General features: G+C 42.6%; 1 protein-coding gene across 1 annotated transcript in view; it reads left to right on the forward strand.

The window, feature by feature from the left end:
* Nucleotides 1–23,051, forward strand: part of DOCK2 (dedicator of cytokinesis 2) — a 410,412-nt gene that overhangs the window by 116,890 nt on the left and 270,471 nt on the right. The window lies entirely within an intron of this gene.

Here is a 23,051-nt window from a genome sequence, read left to right on the forward strand (position 1 = left end):
AGAGCTTCTGCTCACCCAAACTGATCTCTGGTAACCACCAGTCCCCAGCCAGCATCCCACAGTCAAGAGCCTTGGGGTTCCCTGTTTTTGGGATCAGTGGGCTGGATGGCCACACGTCCTCCAGCTATGAGCAGGTAGCACTTGGATGTCAGTATTCACCATTTCCTACATCACTCCTCTCTGTGAGAAGCAAACTGTGCAAGAAATAAGAAGTCTTAGAAAGCAGAGGATCAGTCATCTCCCAGCCGGGATTTATTCAGAGTGAAGCTTGAATATTTATGTATTAAAGATTCAGGAACCACTTCACTGTAAAGACTTTCCCCCCTAATGTCTGGTTGACATGGTGCGTCCAGAATTGCTGTCTGAATCTCATTCCGTGGAACTAAAGCTAGGAGAAGGGCGTGGGAAGAAAAGCGTTCTTGTGATTTCATATTCATGCCTGGAGTTTCCTGACCATTTAGACAGATGTGTGACAGCAGGTTAACGCAGTACATACATGGTTGGTTTGTGCAAGGTGGTTTGTGTAAGGTGATTGGAAACTAATCCTGGTTAAGTCTTGCTGTATGCCTTGTATTACTGGGTTTTTTTAAGTGAGCCTTCCTCGGTTTTCACCTTCTGATTTCCATGTCGGAATAAATTACCTTCACTCTGAAAACTTTGAAATATGCCTGCCCCTTCCTGCCCTGGCAGTCCCTTTCTGGATTTCAGTGGTGTCACTGTAGAAGTGAAGTGAGTCCCATCCTAGGGGCGTGGCAAGGCCGACTCTTGCTGCGTGTGGTGCTGCACAGGCAGCAGGGAGCAAGGGCTGCTTGGCTCCCTTTCGTTGTTCAGAGCGGCAGTCATGGTCAGGGGCCCGGCTCAGCATCGAGGCCAGATGGAGTGTTAGCGCGGTCCTGGATTGGGCATGCGGTGTCAATTCCAGCCTGGTAGGAGTAGGAGTGATTCCTTTACTGGAGTCACATCTCCTGGGCTGATGGTGGCCTCTGAGGGTTAGCATAATCACAGGGCAGGCTGGACAGCTGCTGCTCGCCAGTCCTGCTGCGTCTTTGAGTTTCAGATTCAGTAAAAACCCTCTGATTAATATTAATTGACAGAAGGCCAGCCCCAGTGTTGTACACAGTTACAAAGAAAATGCAAAATTCTTACCTTTACATACGTACAGAGACTAGAAGTAGGTGAACAGAGAGCCCTTTGGGGACCCATTTTAAAGAGGCGGCAATGTATAATTAGTCTATCCATCCTTGGTTCATGTGTGAAAGCAGTATGCTCTTATGCACAGCTTAAAGGTAACTCTTCTCCCACTATTTATTTGTTAAGTGAACCCTCTTACAAAAGTAACCCAAAAGGAAAAGAATCTGAAAAAGAATATATATACACACACACACATATATATATCTGTATATATCTGTATATATGTATATATATATAAAACGGAATCACTTTGCTGTACATCTGAAACTAACACAACATTGTAAATCAACTATACTTCAATTAAAAAAACAAATTAAAAAAATACCCCAAGGGAAACTTCAGCTCAGCCTTCTCCTTAAATCCTCAAGTTCCAAGTGAATACAATCTGAGTTCATACACACGAACTTACTGGGTGTCTGGGGCTCTTGGGTGAGTGTCTCCTTTATACCCTGAAATAAGGGGAGTTTGATTCCTTGGCCAAGTCTGAGTTATAGTGAAATCCCTTCTGTTGTTCTCCCTGTGAATTGTCCTGTGCCTCAGGGACGCAGTTTGCTTTAAGTCTGCACTTATCTAACTGCCAGATGTGCAAATTGCCTGGAGTATTGTCGGTGACATTAGCTTGTACTCACAGCCTTGAACACTTGTACTGACATCAAGCAGAGGAACCAGAAGGCTTTTAAGCACTTTCCGAAATGTTGGCAGACTATCCTATTGGCCTCTCTTCAGGAGGGTCCTATGCAGAAGGGGGAGAAAGTTTACTGGTTAAGGGCACTGGTTCTTGGGTTGGATTCCTACTTTAGCCCCTTTTCAGCTGGGTGACCATGGGCAATTTACTTAACCTCTCTGATCTTCAGTAAGCTCATCTGTAAAATGGGAAAAATGATAGCAATGTCTGTCTTAGAAGGTTGTTGTGTGGGCTGATGAGACCAACAGTACGTTTAAAGTGCTTATCAGAGCAATATAATATCCCATACTAAGTGATCACTGTTATTACTGGTGTTGTGGTTATTATTTCTGCTGCTCCTTTCATTTTCCCAACTTCTGTCCTTACCTTCAGGTTCTTTGCAATAAGGGCATCCCTTCATAGTTGATAGTTGCACGTAACCCTAAGCTAAGCTTCCTTGTTTCCCTGAAAGCTGTGTGTTTTTCTCCAGGGTCTGAGAAGCACAGGACTTAAGGAACAAAAAGGCCTTGGTCTGTATCCATGTCTCATTCCTGCTTTGAATGGTTTTTCCAATTTTTATTTCGTTTCCCTAGAGTGTTTTTGCATAGGACCTGTGCGATGTGAGCCCAGAAGAATAGGTCAGGGTGAGATGTTTGTGGTTTCTCACCTCATTGTTTACCTTGCTGCAGGCCTCAAGATAGTTACATAGTTTGGGACACTTGACAGACATCCTCTAGGATGGTTTGCTCCTTGGGGCTCTTTTAAAACATATACACACACACACACACTTTTTAATTCTTTCTTCTTTCACGGAGGCAATTAGCCTCCATTCGCCTCAACTTTTACTTGACTTGTGATCCTGAGTAAAGTACTTAATCCTTATAAGTCTCAATTTCCTCGGCTGTAAAGTGGGAATAACCACAGAACGAGTCTCATTGGGTTTTTGTGCAGACTCAGTGGCATAATGTGACTTGTTAGCCTGGGGTAGGAGGGAGTCAGGGGCCACCAGCAGTCGAGGTCCCGCAGGGAGTGGCTTGCCCTGTGTGAATGACTTCTGGGTTCAGCGGGAGGAGAACTGGGACATCTATGGAGACGAATTTCCTGTTTTCTCCAGCTTGGGCTTGCCTGATGGTGCTGATGGGAGAAGGGATGAATAGGTACGCCCCGAGGAAGCTCTTGAGGGGAGTCTGTGAGAAAACGAAACCTTCTGTTCCTTTGGAACAGATTTGTCCCTGCTTAGAACCTAATCTCTAAGTAATGTGTCTTTTTAGTCTGATGCTAATCACATGTGCCATCTGGTTCAGTGTAAACTGCTTTAGGATCCACACTGCTCACTTTTCTCAACTTCCAAAACAAACAGGGGGCGGTGGGGGGAAGACAGAGAGACAGAGAGAGAAACAGAGAGACACACAGAGAGAGGGACCAACAGGGAGACAGAGAAAGAGAGAGAGACAGAGATCTGACAGAGATTTGGAAACCCTTTCAATGTTTATTTTCAGCTAGTGGGATTTTCTTTGGAAACTTTGTTGAGAAGCCATTCTCTGAACACAAAGCATCCAGTTTTCCTTTTATCAAGGTGTAGTTTCCTTCTTTCCCCCTCTTCTTATCTGTTGCCCACAGTATCTGGAGCTGCTAGGACCTCAGTTCACAATGGGCAAGGCCTCTGTGGTGGGAGGGGGCACAGACATCACTGTCCAGTGCCCTAGCGGGGGATTATCTTTTCTAATCATCACATCATTGCAACACTGGTCTGGAATAGAGAAAAGTTCTCTCGTTCTAACATTTATTGCTTTGCTTGGTGAACTTATGTAACATCTCTGAGCCTCCGGGGTTCCACATCTGAGAAATGTGAGTAGGAATGTTGCCATTAGAGTATGGACTTTTAGTTTAGGAAATCCCTGTTTCTGATCCTGACTTGATCACTTACTAGCTCTGTGTTCCTTTGAACAAGTAACCTCTTTGAGGCTTGGTTTCTTTAGCTACAAAAATGAGATCATGCATGTAAAACAACTAGTAGAGTGCCTGACACAGTTGCTGCTTATTTAAAGACATTTATTGTATCCCCTGTATAACAGTAATAACCACAGGAATAATAATGACATCAACTGCATCTTAAAGGAAGAGACATTTATTAAATGCCAGCTATATATTATTTGCTATATAGGACATAAACATATAGTAAATTCTTACAACCCAATTACATAGGTATAATTATTCTCATCTTATAGACGGGAAAACCAAGGCCTAGAGAGTCAAGTAACTTTCATCCCAGTGAGACCAAGGGTTATATTACAATGTATTAGTGCATTAGTGCATTTGGCTATGTGATTCTGGGGTAACAAATCAATCTCCAAATATCAGTGGTTTAACAAAGGTTTACTTCTCTCTTGTGCAAAGTCTGATAAAGGTCAGGAAGGTCGGACGCCTTTTGTCCCTTGTGAAGCTATGCCAGCTTGTACCCATGGCCTCTTTGCAGCAGGGAAGAGAGCGAGGAACGAAGTACAACCACTTTCAACTACATCAGCCTGAAAGTGACACCCAGAGATTCCACCCGCAGTCCACTGGCCAGACCCCATCACATGTTCCCAACCTAGTTGCAAGGGAATCTGGGAACTGAAGGGAAATGCATAGCATATTTGATGACCGTCTCTGCTACCCATAGGTAGCAGTGGTGGAGCTGGATTTGGAACACAAGTCCTTTGAATAACAAAACTCCTCTTCTTTCCACTACACCATGCTTTGTTCTTATAATGAATAAAAAGGAGAAGATATGTTTATTTTCTTATTGAAAATGCTTCCTTCTCCATGTTAGAAAAAAGTGCCACATTGTTCCTCCTGAGAGATTTTTTTCTTCCTTCCTCACTCTCTGCCCCTGTTCCAAATACTGGGCAACTGTCTGACAGCTGTGTACGGGGACCTTTGCTTGGGCAGGAGATGGGACTCTAGATGCCAGTGGTTGCTATGTCACTGCAGGTTTTTAAAGCACAGCTTTCCTGCAGTGAGAAGTGGTATAAGCAGGCTGCCTGGGACTTGGGATGTCCACATCAGGCTGGGTACTAAGACTGCTGTGAAAGACAAGGCAGGAAAGGAACAAGTCCTCTTCCTCCGAGGACATGCTCTGGACTCCTGGCTGGCTCCTCGTCTCTCCTGGCACCATACATGACCTTCCACAGTTCTTTTCTTCGTGAATACTGCCCGGAATACCTTCTACTGCACCCCCCCCCACCGCCCCATTCCCTACTCCCACCCCTAGACACACTAACTAGTAACTCCCACTCATCCCTTTAAGACCCTGACCCAAGGTCAAGTGTGCAGTGCGTCTTCCCTGATGTCTCAGGCATCTCAGCCTAGTCGCATTCCGCATTTACTCAGTCCCTGCTGCAGGACAGGCCCTGGGGTGGTAGTGCAGATACAGCCATGCCAGTTTGCAAATTTCTGCACCACACTCAACGTGCAAAGACGATGAAGCTTCTTGCTTTTGTTTGTTCTAAATCTAATCTAATCTTTTTGAGTCTCCACCTCACTTTGTAGTGTGGCAACTTAAAATTTTCAGTCAATGACATCTTGTGGCTTCAGATTTAACAAGTCTTTCTGTTTCAAAATAGTTCCCCTTCCCTCTCCAAAATAGTGTCTGGGACCAGGTCCCAGGGACCCAATTAGGAAAGGGAAGAGAGACTCTGTTTTTGCCTTTTCCCACGACCTATCTAAAATATCTCTCTTTGGGACTTTAGTCCAAGGTGGGCATGTTGGGGCACACATGTCTTGTGGCTTCAGGGGCCACTACCTTTTTGCTCTATAATATCTTCTTTTCTGAGGAAGCCTTCCTCATCTCTCTTCCCTGGGGCTATAACAATGGAACGGCTGCCAGGGTTCTTGACCAATGGGGGGAAGTGTGACAGTAGACAGTAGCACATTCAAAATATTATCCTGGATTCTCAAAGGGGATAAAGCAAGACATAGAATCTCTGCGGGGAAGATTTCTCAGACCTTAGGTGCATCTGGGAAGTTTGCTAAAATTGCAGAATCCTGGACCCTACCCCAAAGATTCTGACACTGCAGATCTGGGGAGGGGCCAGGGATGTGCATGGTATCAGCCCTCCAAGGGGATTCTGATGCAGGTGGCCCCCTGACTGACCCTCTCTAGTTGGCAAGCGGAGCTCCTAGAGCCTGAGTGGGGGAAGGAGAGCAGTGCAGCAAAGAGGAGCAGATCCCACAACACATAGCAGAGACCTCACCCTGATACTTGGCATTTCTCTCTCTCATTGTCTGTTGGTGCGACTATCTATGCTGCTGGAGAGAGCTCCTTACGGATAAGGGATATATATTATTTCTTTATGTGCCTAGTCTGCCTAGGGCCTCACTGATATCCACTCTCAGAAACTAGTCTGTGCACCTAGGCAGTAAAATATACCATTATTCAGTGACCAGTGTCCCTTAAAACAAAGGAAAAGGGAAGATGGGACCTCAGTTGTAGAGAACAGGGGTTGTCATAATACTCGACTCATAATGTAGCTCATCACTGGTCCACACAAGGGCTTGCTTTTATTTATTAACATATTTAGTTAGTTATTTTTAATAATAAATTAAACATCCTTACACTCACCACCCAAACCAAACACTAGAAACTGAACAATCAACTACCTATAACTATGTGTGTCTTTCCCCACCTAAGGTAACCCATTCTTGAATCTTTTGTTAATCATTCCACTGCTTTAATGCAGTGTTACTGCATCTATACATATCTCTAGTGTTTTGGTTATTTTAGCTTTATAAAGAAGGGTATTGAACTATGAGTAATTTGAAGGGACTTACTTTTTTCACTTAATATTATACTAAAATTCATTCATATTAAAAACTGTTGGAGTTCATTTTTCTGATGAGTGTAGAAAATTCTATTGTGTGAATAAGCCATAGTTTATTCACTCATGCTTTCAATTTTAGGCACTTGGGTTGTTTCGGATTTTTTTTTTTATTGTAAGCATTGCTGCTAAGAATGTTCTTGTACATGTCTCTCTTTGTACATGTGCAAGAGTCTCTGTGGAGCATATAACTACCAGTAGATTTGCTTGGTCATGGGAGATCTGAATATTTAACTTTAGGAGATACTGCTAAACGCGTTTCCAAAGGTGCTTGCACTAATTTACTCTCCCAGCAATAGTGGATGAGAGATTATGTGGCTCTGCATTCTCTTCAACACTTGATATTGTCCCAATTTAAAAATTTGCCAGTAAAATGGGTGTAACATACGTCATCACTCTCTTGATCTGCAGTTTCTTGATCACCAGTGACACTGAAACTCTTTCCTTGTGTTTCTTGTCACTTGGGTTTCATGTCTGTGATGTCTGTCCATGACTTTGGTCCATTTTTCTTTGGGGTTGGTTGTATTCCTCTTATGAACTTGCAGGATATTTTATATATTCTTCATACTCAGGTTTTGCTGATTTTATGTATTATGAGAATCTTCTTCCCACTTACAGCTTGTCTTTTCATTTTACTTAAGATATATATTTTTTTCATTTCTTACTCTTTGTACAGATTTATCCATCTTTTTAACAGTCAAACCTTTTTGTGTCATCTTTAAGAAATCTTTCTCAATACCAAAGTCTGAAAGATTTTCATTTATATTTTTACTAAGAATTTCATAGTTTTGTTTTTAATACAAAAGTCTTTAATCAACCTATAGAGCTTATGTTTTATGTATGGTGTGAGGTAGGAGTCTGATTTTGTCTTTTTTGCCATTTGGCCACATAGCGTTCCCAGTTTCAAGTGTTGGCCAGTCTTTCCTTTCTCCAAGTCAGTGTCATTTTCCATTTCCAGGACATTGCTCTTCCCTGGGGACTTGAGGGCAGGGTTGTTGGAGCCTGGATTCAATCCCTGGTCCACAGTGTGCAGTTTCTCTGTGTTACTTGTGGGTGGAAGGGTCAGAAGGGTCAGGAGAAAGGGATAGCTTCTCCTTCCCAAGCAAGGCCCCAAATTCGGATCCTGTGTTATGTTAGCATCCTGGGAACTATGTGCCAAGAAATAACACTTCTCCAGGTTTTGGACCTTCTCAGTTATGAAAAAAATGAGATGGTTTCTTGGAATGATCATTTTTCTTATAGCAAGAAATTTCTTGGGCCCATGGGGCAAGCTTCTTGTAGTTTCTGTATGTATCTGATAGAAAGAGCACTGAACTGAGAGTAAGGAGACCTGAATAATAGCAATAATAATGTCAGCAGTAGCAACTGTAGGTGAGGTTTACTGAGTGCTTATTATACACCAGGCACTGCGAGAAACACTGATGTACATTATCTCATTTACTGCACAGTTGTGTCATCTTCGGCACGTCACTTAAGCTCTATAGAACAACTATAAAATCATGAGACTGAGCAAGCTTTTCCAGAGCTCTACCGACATGAAAATCTTTGATTTATAAAAACATTCCCTGAGTGACAATGGCAATACTGCTGAGTCTTTCTAACACCATTTAGTGCCTAAAAACGCCTTCTCCCATATATTGCCCCCAACACTTCTAAATGTCCTGCCTGAGCTGGGAGTGAGGAATGAGGATATTTTATAGAAGGTTAAACGGATGCAGGGAAGTGGCACGATGCCCTCAAGATCACACAGTAAGGCTCAGAACCCTGGGAAAGGTAAAAGGATATTCTTACTGGAGCCAATTTATTTTCTTCCAGAAAGAGCTGTTGAGTTTTGAGAATCTAAGATTTTTCTCCTCAGAGCATTTGGAGGCATCGAAGATCTTTGTTCAGATAGGGGCTTGCCCCTCCCACCTACAGTGTTACAAAGCTACCTCCAGTTCTAAAACGTCCCTTCTACACTTGCAGATCTGAGAAGGGGCTGTTCCTTACATCTCTTTCCTTTTCGATGTGACTGATCTCAGAATTCAATGTCAGAAAGAAACCTTCAGATCCAGAATCAGAGAAGACAGTGATTTAATAAGCTGCAGAACAAATCCAAGAGAGATTTATTACACTGTCCTCTTTTTTTTTTTTGGCTGAAGTTAAAAAAAAAAGTTGGCATACAATCAAAGAAAAGAATCCCTCTTGAACCTCCTCAAATACTTAGAATAGCAGCTTTTAATGACATTACAGAATACAGTTTAATTGGGGGCAGAGTGTGGGGCAGAGAATCCCAGATTACTTCTTTAGTGGTAAACCAAATCAACTCTTGTGCAATTAAAAACAATTTACCTCATTAAAACTAATGAGCAAAATCAGGCTGTTCTCACACCTTTCAAACCAAGTTCCATGGGATTTTTTCCAATTTTGGAATGACAAGTGGAAACACACAAAAGGATAGAGTTTATATAAATTTTTAAAAGGTTCTATGTTTACTCCAAATTTTTTGTTTGTTTTCATTGTGAAGTTACAGTTATAGATGGTTTGAATTATACTGAGGCAGGTTTTAAAATGTTCAGAGACTTTTATGTTGACCTGTTTAAGTTTGATTTTGCTGATTTTTTTCTCCACATCTTCCTAGAATAGGAGAAAGTTTCCTTAAGACCATGATACAGTTGAATTGAAGACCAGCTGAAGATTTAATTCAATAATATTTATTGAAAAGCTAAAAATGTAGCAACACTGTGTTATGGGAAATGTGAAAGAAATACAGTAATAAATAATTTCATGGTCACCATTTATTTAACTGTTTTGTGGCAGGCACTATGCTAAGACTTTTCACACATTATCTCATTTCATTATCATGACATCCCTGTAAAGTGTAGATATTAATACCCCCTTTTACAGGTGAGGAAACTGAAGGTTAGAGAGGTTGGGAAACTTGCCAAGAGTCATAGGTCAAGTAGCATGGCAGGGCCAGGATTCCAAATGGGGTCTGTCTGATTTCAACATCCACTCTCTAAACTGCTGTGCAATATGGCATCTGGAACAGAAAATTTTCAGCGCCCCCCAGGGAGCTTACAGTTGGGAGAGAAAAGACTTACCCCAAAGATCTTCAAACTTGAGCCCACATAGGCCATGAAGGTAATAGAAATGAACGTACAGAGTGGTAGTTATTATGCCATTTTATATAGTAACCTAAGCAAATATATTAAATATATATTTTATATATAGTATATAATATATATAATAACCTAAGCAAATATGCATATATACACACACACAAACACACTTAATGTCATCTTCAGTTGTATTTTTTACAACAGATTTTCCATTTGCCTAGTAAACGTGTGAGAACTTTCTTCACTTCACAAAGAAATGTGATTCCTTTCATTTTTTCCCTAAAGCACAGTGCCATTTGGTCAGTCATTCATTTCCCCACCTTTGACAGAGATAAGTATACAGAAAAATATTTCTCTACTACTAAGGAAACAAGAGTGAAAATGATCAATCCACACGCAGCTCAGAGTGGGGAGCAATAGGGAGCAGTGAGGACTGGGGCAAAGTCCATGTCACTGGGTATATAGGACAGCTGTGAATCAATGCTAAGTGATTGTTACTATCTATGTCAATATGTGGGCCCAATGCTACCTTATCTCTCTTTTTTTTCTTTTGAGAGAGAGGTCCCACAAATTTTTTTTTATGAGAAACCTGCTGATTTAGGTTTTAAATGATATTTTCAGGCTGAATAAAATCTGCATATGGACCCAGCACAGCAGCCTCTGGTGTAAATTTATAACTTACAGGGTTTTAAATAATTTATAGGGTTTTAATAAATGTATTATAAATTTATAGAGTTATTTACAAATAATCCCATAAGAATGACTACTATTGGAATTCAGTGAGAATAGTGCTTTTGGAATGTTGAGGACAAGAAGAGCTAGGATGTCAGCTGAACTTTGAGGGGTAGTGAGTATGATGTAGGCCCTCTCCAGAAAACAGTTCTTTGGGAGAACTTGTAGTGTCAGGGCTGGAGCACTGTCTCACTGAAGACCACTGCCTTTCAAGCCTTAGGAGAGCTCAGGGTTCATCCTTGCCTGACACACTCCCTTGCTAATGAGGGCCTCAGACCACACCATAACCTCTATCAGGCATTCTCCTGGGAATGCTGGGCCATTGTTGGAAAAAATGATGTTTATTGTTCATAGAAATTAGTATTATAAAAATATTGTGTTTTTGTAGAATATTTGGAAGTAAATAAAAGCACCTGTGATCTCATGATTTAGAGGTAAACATTGTTATTCTTCCTTTCTTTTGTATCATATATTATATATAACTGGGATAATGTTTTGCCAGGTTTGTAATCTGCTTCTTTCACTGAGAATCATTAGGAACATTTTCCCATGCCATTTCTAAGGACTTCATAGGACTCTGTTGTATAGATGGGCTATAATTGATTTCACTGTTTTCCTATTTAGGGACATTTGGATTCATTTAATTTTATGCAAGAAAAACTTACTGGAATTCATTGTCTTAATAGACAAATGGTTGTCCTCTGTGCTCCTTATTTCTTCACTGTTGGGCATGAATCTCATCCAGTTTTTCTAGTGCTTGTCGAGGATTCTTATTCTCCCTTCTTCCTCCTCTTCACGTGCGTGCGGGGGCGCGTGCGCGCGCGTGCGCGCACACACACACACACACACACACACACACACACACACACTCGCCCACAGGATTTTTCTATCTCCTTGTGCGATAGGCTCAGCGCAAAGCAGATCATGTTGTCCTCTCTTAAAGAGCTGGAGCGGCATGTTCCCATTTGGGAGGGACATGTTTTCACAGCCCTGCCGTCATTCTTGATGGTAGGGGGTATGTCTGTGCATGGACCTTCCCTGCAACACCGGGCACTTAAATGCAACCACACTGAGAGCCCTCATTAGCCCTGGGCAGCCACAGTGGATGTGCTGAGTGTGACACCCTCCAGGCTGGAGCGGCTGCCCAAGAGGAACCAGACACCAGAGCAAAGAGGGAAGCCAATTATCCAAAGGCAAATGAGGCTGTAATTATGGCTTTAGCTAAAGAGGGTAAAATTATTTGAGGAGAGACATCTCATTTCTGAAGTACGCACAGCCCAGGACACTTGTTCAGAACAAGGACTTGGATCAAGTCCTGGTTTTGCTGCCTTAACCACGACACTTCCTGTCTAGGAGCATCTGATTCCTCTTCTGTCAAATGAGAACAATCTAGGATGTTTACCTCGTTGGTTTACTGTGAGAATGACATGGGATAATGCCTGGGAGAGGCCAGGTGGGGTCTGACATTTAGTGAGGACTCATAAATGGAGTATCATCGTCATCGGTAACTCTTACTAGTATTACTATTATTTGTAATCATTTGATAGTGGAACAGAATGTGGAAGTGGAGCTCAGGAGACCTGAATTCTCAGTTCTGCAGTTTTCTATTGCAACTTAGAAGTGAATAAATCTCTGAGTTTTATTTTTTTTTGTCTCTCAAATGAGAAACTTGGATCAAGGGTTACATCAGGTCCCTTTCATTCGGAGATTTGTGGACCTACACGTGCTGAGAACTATATATCATCCTCTTCATGGAGCCTCATGTCAACCCTGTCTTATAGGTGCTATTATCTCCTTTTTTGAAGGTGCTGAAGTTGAGACTTACACAGGAAGCTGGGATTCAACCCCAGGCTCCTAACATCCATTGTATACTTAATTGTCTGCGTGTCCCAGCATTCAGTGTAGTGACTGATGGTAGACTTGTGCTCAAACGTATTTGTTGGCTGCACTCCAGGCTTTTGAACAATGGGAATGGTGGTGAAGCTTGGGGCTGTGCTCACACCGCACCCTTGTCTCTTTTACTCAATCCTCCCAAAATTGTAGGCACAAAAGTCCAGAAAGAGACTCTTGTCAGACTTTGGGGGCAGCTCCTGATACCTCAGCTCTATTTAACATAAATGAGACTGTTAAACACTTGCTCTTCATGGCAAGTGGGTCATTTTGTGAGTTACCCGAAGGATTGTGTATGCATGTGTGCATTAAAGAACTTGGCACCACTGGGTTAATCGAACGTCTGAGCTGGAACGGACGTTAACAACCCGCTGCCCAGAGATGGTCCAAAGCAGCAATTCAGAGAACCTCTGAAGAGGGGTCACCCTGACACGTACAGCAAGCTGGCCACCTTCCCCCTGCATCTACCAGGCTAGCTACTCTCTCCTTCTCCTTCCCCAAGAGCAGTGAAAGCTGCTCTTGTACTCCCCACCCCTCTACCTCCAGCTCTCCCTCCCTCTTTCCCTTTCTTTCTCTCTCTCGCCCCCTTCCCCCCCTTCCCCCCACCCTCTCTCTCTATCCAAGACAATTTGACTTAACGCAAAAAAATTCTAGGTGTAAAGGAGTGTCTGGAAAATTGATCTGGCTCTGATGAGGGATGCTGACCGTGGAGGAGGCTGGGCATGTGTGGGAGACTCGTACCTTCTGTTCAATTTTGCTGTGAATTCAAACTGCTCTAAAAAATAAAGTCTATTTTAAAATGTTAAAAATGCAGTGAACACACACACACAACACACACACAGATTGACCTGCCCTTCCCACAATCTATTTTGCAGAGGATGGGGGAAAAGGCCCCGAAACGTTAAGTGGTTCCTTCAGGTCAGTTAGTTGCCCACACATCAGTTGTGTCATTGGAAGTGCGACTCTAGTGTGGTTGGGTCCCTTTTCTTTCTGGTTCAAGGACACATGTCAGCGCCTTAGGGAAGTAGCAAGGGAATTAGTTCACTTTCATTGCCCATGCCTATGGTCGCGGCACGTTGTCTTTGCTGGCACTCAAGTATCACCGTGCTGCAGCAAAACCCTGTGCGCTGGGCCTGGGGATCACTTCCCAAGGCTACCTCTGGAGGAACCACAGAATGATTAGGTGGTGGTTCGGGCTGCCCTCTGCCCACTCCACTGCCCACTAGCTCCCAGCTGTGCAGGTCTAACCACCTCCCTGTCTGTGTCTCAGTCTCTCTGTCTCTGCCTCCCACCCCATCCCCACATCTCCCCCATGCAGTCCCTTCTTCAAATCCACTGCCTCAGCACCATCCTGAAGAAACTCCACCTTGCCCCCTGCCCTCTTTTTAAGCCTGCTTTGGGCGTTAACTGATTTTCAGCGAGGCTCTCCTCTGCCCATCCCCTGGAGTTCCAGGATGTAAGGTAGGGGTGGTGATGGACTATATGCCCCACAGAGAGAGTGTGGGCTATAGGAGGTCATCCTATGTCATTTTCCCTCCCAGAGAGAGCTACAGTGAATTTTCTTTCTGGGTCATCTAAGATGTGGGCACACCGTGCCAAGGTGAGCATTATTTATTTATTTTTTTGCCTCTTCCCCACCCAGCTTGAGCCCATTTTGTCCTGACAGTTACCACTCTACTCTGGTTGCAACTGGTTTTGTTACCCAGGTGGGACAGAGTCAGCTCTGATTAGGTTTTTAAATTTTAAGCACTACTATCCCCCCACTCCCCCCAAGTAATAAAAGTGTAGTTTTGTTTTGTTTTTTTCGGTACGCGGGCTTCTCACTGTTGTGGCCTCTCCCGTTGCGGAGCACAGGCTCCGGACGTGCAGGCCCAGTGGCCATGGCTCACGGGCTTAGCCGCTCCGCGGCATGTGGGATCTTCCCGGACCGGGGCACGAACCCGTGTCCCCTGCATCGGCAGGCAGACTCCCAACCACTGCGCCACCAGGGAAGCCCTGTTTTCTGTTTTTAAATGTGTGTTGTGTAATTCTAACACACCTTCCTCTAGTGAATCATTGCTGGCTCCCCCAAACAGATGGGGAGGTCATGAACTCCTCCTCCCATGATGATGAGATAAAAGAATTTGGCACCCAGCAGAGTACCTTTGGGCATCTTATGCTGGCAGCTTCTGGCCACGTAGGGGGTTCTTCCCAGTTCGCATATGGCTTATCATAAGTCAAACAAATGCAGTGAGAATCCACACGTTCTGCATCTGAGAGGCTCTCCTCTTCCTGATGCTTCTCTGAGATTTTCCTTGCATTTGCACAGCACAGCCTTCTTGAGTTCATGTAAAGAGTGTTTTCTCTGTTATCCAAAGAATTGGCTCTGAGTAGGTGCTCAATGTGTTTAAAGGATGAAGGAACCTTAACTGAGGAAGGTAACATAATCTATTGGAGGAAACACCGTACTAAGAGTGGGAAGATTTAAACTCTAGTCCAGGAAAGCTACTGACAAGCTGCATGACCTTGGACAAACCACTTAACCTCTCTGGGCTCCATTTCTCATGAGTGTCATTAGAGAGTTGACTGTCTAAGATCCTGTCCATCTCTGATAGTCGGTGAGTCTGTATTGCTAGAACAGCATAGAAAAAGAAGCAGCAATTTCAACCTTAACACTACTTGAAAAGCACTTAGTTATTCTGGGGTTTTGAGGGCAGTGGTGTCAGTTTAACATGAAAGATATGGAAGGACTCCTTGTGTTCAGATGTATCCTGGGCGGTACATTGTCCACACAGGCCATTGTGAATCCATGGCACGTCATTGAGAGGTTTGTCCGAACTGGCTCTGTGCTTCTTGGCGGGAGGGACCTGAGACTCCACCAGTCTTCTGAGCCTTTGAGGGGGGCCAGCAGTTAGGACAGCAGAGCCCCACTTGCTCTACTGGGTTTTTCTCTCCATGCAAATATTTCTGTGGGTCTGAAAAATTGCTTTTCATCAGGTTTGCCCCTGCCAGTGTCCCTGAGTGGCCAGAACCTAAGTGTGTAGTGAGGTGCTTTGTTTGCTTTGGTTTGGTTTATGGGGGTTCTGGGCTCCCCTCCGGTTACAGTTGCAGGTTTAAAACAATTACAGTACCGGTAGCAAGAGGTTCACTGCAGTGCTCTGCTGTTTGCTTGAGGCCTGTGTTGAGAAAGCAGGTCCCGGTTACCTCTCAGGAAAATCTGTGCTGTTTCAGAGGCTTACAGCGAGTTGTGAATCTCCATAGTTGGTGGGATCAGTCTGCAAACAGCAAAATGGTTTGTACGTGGTTCAACAGGAAAAAGATAAAATCATTCTCTGAGAGTGAGATGTGTTGTTCCCTCTTCCTTGTTCACCAGGAAATCTGGGCCATACACATCGAGAGACAGACCCTGGGGTTTGTGGAGTGGAGCAGGAGAGATGGTATTCTTACTCCTGTCCCATGGGAGGGGGCAACTCTGGCCTCCAGGCCCCTTCCTTGTGGCCAGGCTTCTTGCACCATTTTACTTCCCATGCCTAACTCTGGTCAGCTACCCCCTTCTCCCTCTCTTGCCAACCTAGGGGAGAACGCTGGGGAGCCCTCCACCGTTTGTTTCTCCTGGTTAGTCTTGGGAAATGGGGACATCCTCAGAGTGCATGTTACAGGGCTGCAGTGCTCCACGTGCTTCTTTCCATGCCTGAGGGTCAGGAATGAGGGTCCCAGAGAGAGGAGGAGTATTGCCTTGGAGCAAATTCAGTTCATTCAGCAACCACTCTTGGGGCTCCAGTTCTAAGCTGTATTCTGGTTTTGCTCTGCCCACTCCTGCCTAGGGGAGTTCATCCACCCTAGGGCTCAGTGCCATCTTGATGCTTACAACCGCCAACCTTAATCTTTTTTTTTTTCTTTTTTTTTAAATTTATTTATTTATTTATGGCTGTGTTGGCTTTTCATTTCTGTGCGAGGCTTTCTCCAGTTGCGGCAAGTGGAGGCCTCTCCTCATCGCGGTGCGCGGGCCTCTCACTATCGCGGCCTCTCTTGTTGCGGAGCACAGGCTCCAGACACGCAGGCTCAGTAATTATGGCTCACGGGACTAGTTGCTCCACGGTATGTGGGATCTTCCCAGACCAGGGCTCGAACCCGTGTCCCCTGCATTGGCAGGCAGATTCTCAACCACTGCGCCACCAGGGAAGCCCCGCCAACCTTAATCTTTAGTCCATGTCTTTGCTTTCACCTCAATCCCCGTATCTTTGTCTCTCTGACATCTCAAATTCCATACAGGATAGATGGGACCACCTCTTTAACGAAGAGACATAATGTTTCAAACAGTTTTTCCAATTCAACAAATGTTTATGATCCTCTGCTATAAACAAAGCATTGACTAGCCATTTAGAAAATACAAAGTTGGCAAAAATATGGTGATGTCCTCAAGGAGCATGCCTTCATTTGCAAAATGAGGCACTCCTTGTTAAAATGCAGGATGAATTTTCTACAGTAGAGGCATAAGCCAAGTGCCAGGGGATTTCAGAGGAGAGAGCTAGATGATGTTCAAGTCTTTCTTATTGTTTATTACCTCTAAAAATTTATTTTAAAAAACCATAAGAAACACAAGAGACCTTCAGAATTGTGAATATTCAACCTTTCTTAATTTATTAAACTAGATTTTGGTAATCTCTGATTTTTTTTTTTATGATTCGACTTTGACCCCAGATGTATAAAAAAGACTTCCTGGATGATCTCCTCACTCACACTTGTTGAGATCTGGAGAGACACTGTGAAATTTCATAATCTCTGAGTTGTATCCATCAGTGACTTTGGAAAAGTCACATCCCTTCTTTGGTTCTTGGTTTCTTTATCTGTAAAATGGGAATAATAATTGGATTGATGTGAATATTAAATGAAATAATGCTTAGTGCAGTTCCTGGATGGTAGATAATGTTCTCTAAATGGTAGCTTAAACTTAATGTAAGTATAATTATTATTTTCATAAATTATTATTTATAATTATTATATTCATTTTCACTATTATCTTCTCAGAGTTGGAGCCAAAGTACAGCATTAAAAATAAAATGTTGCTTAAATTGATTTTTCCAGAATATAAAGACAGGAGAAAAACTGAGAAAGGGGATAAACATATGTACTGCCATAATTATGATAATAGTTAAACTTTGTATAATTTCTTATGGAAACCTTATAAAGTAGGTTACAGTCATTCTTTTACAGATGGAGAAAAACTTGCTTAACTACACCAGATCTTGCTAGTGAGCAAGCTTACAGTTACTTAGCTGGTTTTTGACTACTGATCTGTTTCTTCCCCTCTCAGCCTGCCATTAGTAAAGCCGGTATTTTGAATCAGCGCCCTTTTTTACTCACTTGGCAGACACTACCACTTGACCTAGGCAAATGATTACGTGATAGTTGGTAAGGCCAATTTAAAGGTAGTGCTTTGCCCACTGGCTTCTAAAGCTGAGGGGTGCATGGGTATATATCCTGGAGAGTCAGCTTCTGTTGTGCTTGCACTGCAGTCGATTGTATCAATTTTTGTTTCAACGCAACAGCTTCAAAAGGCTCTTTTGCCCCAAAGTAGCTGATCTTTTCAAATCTTTGCTATTTCTTTCTGGTAAGCGTTTCAGATAATAGGATAAATGCAGTTAACAACCACATATTTTAGATGATGAAGAAATATTCTAGAACACATTTAAAGGTTTCACAAAACACAGACACATAGAGTTGAGCGGCTCCTTGGAGAGATTGCCTAATCCACAACCTCCTCATTTTACAGTTGAGGAAACTGGTCCAAAGAGTGGACATGACCTGCTCAAGATCACACCATGGGTTAGTTGCAGAGATGGGAAGCCAGAGATCCTGATTTTGGTTTCTTTCTTTTTACTTGTGTTTCTCAAAGTGTGATATGTACCACCACATGCAAAATTCTTTTCCTTGGCATGAAGGATAATTTTAGCTATGCACAGTTAAAGTACTATATCACAGAAGCAGATCATTCGTTCTCTCTCAAGTCCTTTTCAGTCTTTCTTATTATGTCAAGGATTGTATACCTCTGCTATTTTGTCTTTAATCTTTCTCTGCTAATCTCCTTTGATAGCGCAAAAGGAACAGACCTCGGTTTTAAGTGCCTCTTAGAATTTAATGTAAGTGTTTTGTTTTCCTGGTATTGATTGTTACCTTACCTTCCATCTATGGGAAGCAACAGTGGTTTTCCATTTGAAATAGCAAAATTTTCTTTTAAAATGAATGTAAGCAGATTAGAATGAATCTCCTTTATGAAAAAATATTAAGTAAACCATAGTGTAGGCTGTAAATTTTGAGGAGTACAGGGTAGGTTTCACGTTGTCAAAATGTGAAATGGTTAACTAAAGCTTGGAAAATATTTGATTCTGCCCTTTCGAATGCCCTAAGCCTTTTGAGGATAGATGTGGCTGAATCCCAGTTTCCTTCTTATTCATGTCATGTCTTTTTTATGTAGCAGCCAGAAAAACAATTATTAAATAAAAATGGAGCACATAAAAACTACCCATATACCAGAGATATATGGAAGGTCTCATTATTGGTAACTTGCCTACAATCCAAGAAGTTGGGTCAGTAGTCAATTTTGTTTCAGTATGTATGTATTTTTGTGTGTATTTTAAATTATAAACTGCATGCTATTGCATTTGTTGAGAACAGAAACTGGTTTTATTTTTCAGGGACTGACTTAGGCTCTATCTTAAAATTCTATTTTAGACCTCATTCTTACCTTGTTTTCCCCATCTAAAAAGTTCTCTAATTTCTGATTACCTTGCTGTTCAGTGAGAGGGTGTGAATGAAAGAAAAAATGGCAAAATGCAATTTATCAAAGGTTTTCCCACTGTTGTCACATTTTAAACGTTAGAATGTATGGGATGAATGGAATAAGAATATTAAAGTTATTCATCAGATGGGGCATAGGTAACTTTCTTTTACCTATAAATAGGTATATGCCTATATGAATTGAATACATGGAGAAAAAGATGTACTAGATTACACTATTTGGGTGATTTTCCTATTGTCTTTAACAGCTAATCTTCCAATATTGCCTAATTTTTTTCCCTGTTCCCTGAAGCAAAAGTTCCTGCTTCTATAATTTAGTTACCCAGAGATGCTGGGGTTCTGAAGACCAATCACTGCTAGGCTGGCATGAGCTAGCCTTCATAAATATCACACAGAACTCATTCATGTCCCCTCATACTGTGGGCCTCTCCTTCTAAGAACTGGCCATTATGTGCTTTTTGTGGAATGCTCCTTCGGCAGAGAATTTATTCTCATTGAGAGGAATCTGAAGAAAAAAGAAAAAAGGAAGGCAGAGTCAACTTCTGGTGACTTATGGGCAGTTAGAGTCAAATGTTTGAGAAGCGGGCTTCTGAATCAGCAGAGATTTTACAAAGTGCCTGGTAGAGCTGCATACAGGTAGGTAGGGTACTGAGATGCCAAGAAAGAATGCTGCTTCTGTTAGGGCTAATAAAAAGACTGCATTGTACGGCTTCCCTGGTGGTGCAGTGGTTGAGAATACGCCTGCTATTGCAGGGGACGCAGGTTTGAGCCCTGGTCCAGGAGGATCCCATATGCCACGGAGCGGCTGAATCCGTGTACCACAACTACTGAGGCCTGTGCACCTGGAGCCTGTGCTCCGCAACAAGAGAAGCCGCTGCCATGAGGGGCCCGTGCACCTCAACAAGGAATAGCCCCCGCTCACCGCAACTAGAGAAAGCCTGCGCGCAGCAACGAAGACCCAACACAGCCAAAAATAAAGTAAAAAAAAAAAAGACTGCATTGCTAAATTCAGGGCAAGGAAGGTTAATGACGGCACATTCTTTTCTAGTATCAAAGATTAACATGATAACTTGCATATTAAAGTTAGTCCAGACACACTGCTAATGGAGGAGACATACAAAATTAATTTCTACAGCACCTCATAAATTATGATCACTCACTCGTCCCTGCCTGATGCTTTGTCTTGGCAAGAGCTGCATGCAGACTTAGAATGGGTGCCCGTCAGTTCCTAGTGGGACATCTCATGCTCCAGAGGAATTTGGAGAGCTCGGGTGTATTCCCTTCAAGTCCTTAATCACTGCCAGTCTTCTGCTGGGTGTTCCCCTGCTGGCATGTGTGCACTTCACCACCAGCCAGGTTGTGATTTGGCAGGCATTTTTGTTTTAATAGTTAATAAGGCAATGGAACTGAGCTGAGGTGAGAAGAGTGTGGAAGGCGGGGTAAAGAATGGGAGAGAGGAAGGAAGAGCTGCTCTCTCTTCATGCAGGAGATTCTCCATGTAGAGCTGGGGACAGCATCTTTGGGTAACTGCTGCTTGAGCCCTATAGAGGACCAACGCTCGGCCAACGCAGGAACCCAAGCCCAGTGTTTGAGAGCTCAGGCTCTGGAGTCTGAATGCCTGAGAGTGAGACCTGGTGCAGGATCTCAGGCAATTTGCTTAACTTCCTCAAGCCTCACTGTGCACGCCTGTCAAACAGGGAAAATAATAATACCTACCTGATAGCAATGTATATTTTAAATTTTGGTATAACTTACATACAGTGAAATGTACAAATCTGAAGTGTACAGCTGAATTTTTTTGACATTTGTAGACACCCGTGTAACCACCACCCATGTCAAGATATAGCATATTTCCATTACCCAGAAAGTTACATATGGATATTTAAAAAAATATGATAATAATAGCTTCCATTTTCATGGCGCTTACCATGGGCCAGGTTTGCTGCTCTAAGTGCTTCACATATTCTTATTTCATTCTCACAGTCTTGTGAAGGGAGGTGCTCTTATTATCTCCACTTTACAGACAAAGACACAGAGATTTAGAGATTAAGTGACTTGTCCAGGGTCACACAGACAGTAACTGAGATTCCTGCTCTTAGCATCCATCCTGTACTCCGCCTTATCGAGGGGCCTGGTACTTATTGTGTCAGAAGAATGAGAATGGAGCCTCCTTAATGTCTGATAGTTCTTTCCATTCCTCCTCCTCACAGTCCAGTTTATCCCTTTGCCTTATCTTGGGCCAGTAGGCTGTGCATGATGCTCTAGCAGGAGAGCCCTTGAGGGAAAGGACCAGGTTTTAGCTACATTTCCATCCCAGTTTCAACAGCCAGGTGCATTGTAGATACTCTAGAAATAGTCGTTGGCTGTTGTGCCCTGCAAACCCTGCTTTCCAGTTCCTATTCAATTAGCCTTACTTGGTAAAGTGACAGTATTGACAAACATACTGGTTAGATCACCTGGGCAGTTTGGGCTGCTTACCGCTCTTTGGACTCCGCCTAAACCTTGTCTTTGTGATGAGCTAAAGGTTTCAAGCGAAAACCTCTCATGTTACCAAGCCCCTCTAAGCTCCCTTGTCCCAACTTCCTGTGTTCATATATCCCCAGTCAGTCCCTGTTCAGACCCCAGCTGCTTTTCCTTCTCCTCTTACTTGCTTCTGTATCTTCTTTCCCCTCCTTTTCCTTTCTTTTCATTTCATTGTGGTCTTCATGATCATTACCAGATAAACTTTAATAAACTGCTCTCTGCTAAATGCACTGTGATTGCTTATTATAAATTCTTTATGGAAGGAGGTCATGTACCATGTATCTTTCATATAGTTGAATTCATGCTTGCACATTTATATGAAATCATTCTCAGACCTTTGTCCCTTTGACATCTTCATCTGAATGTCTTACAGGTACTCAAACTCAACACTTCCAAAATTGTATTCATTCTGTTCATGAAAACTTTCTCTTCTTCCATTATTTTTCTGCTGGTCATTTGGAGTTAGCCTTCAAATCTTCTTGTGCCTTATTTTTCACTTTCAATAAATCACTAAGGCCTTTGACTGTTTCCCACATATGCCTTGAGTCTGGTCACTTCTCTCAGTCTTTACCACTTATGTCCTGGTCCTATACACCCCAGTGCTTGGCATTTGCTAGGCACTCCATAAATATTTGTCCAGATGAAAAATAAATGAAGATGCCATGTAAGGACAAGTACACGTCATGAGTCGTCCTCCATTTATTGTTTTCATGTTTTATGTGAGCACATAACGCAGTCAAATGAATGAAAACCATTAGCTTTTCTCAGGTTCTTTTTAGAGCTAAAATTCCACAACTTGATGTCAAAAGCAGCTAATCACTACTGAACTTAATCTAGAACATTAACATTGAAACTCAAAATACAGAAAATCTCTTAAAGAATTTAGTGCCATAAAAAGCTATGTTTCTCTTGAGGAATTGGTTCTCTTCTACTTCAGTGATCCATACACTCTAGAACTTGGATGATCTCCTTCATTGTCCGGACAGTTTATCACACAAGTGAGGAGCTACATTTTGTGGGTAATTGAAGGCCTTATGTGACCTTTTACTTTGGCTTGTCATCTCCTTTTTGCATCTTTTTGGACTAAGGTAGCATAGGAAGGAATACATATAACTAAAAATAAATATATTAACAAGTCATGCCTAAAATAAAATATTAATATCATTTTCATAGGAGTGCAATCTGAGATTCATTGGCAGGGACTGAACATAGTGGAAACACAATGTGTTTCATCGTATGTTTTTATACTGTTCCCGTCAGTTGACTGGTTCTTTTCTTTATTACACTTGGACTGCCCCAAGGGTAAGGACCATA

The sequence above is a fragment of the Lagenorhynchus albirostris genome, chromosome 3, assembly GCF_949774975.1.
Source record: "Lagenorhynchus albirostris chromosome 3, mLagAlb1.1, whole genome shotgun sequence".
Lineage (NCBI taxonomy): Eukaryota > Metazoa > Chordata > Mammalia > Artiodactyla > Delphinidae > Lagenorhynchus > Lagenorhynchus albirostris.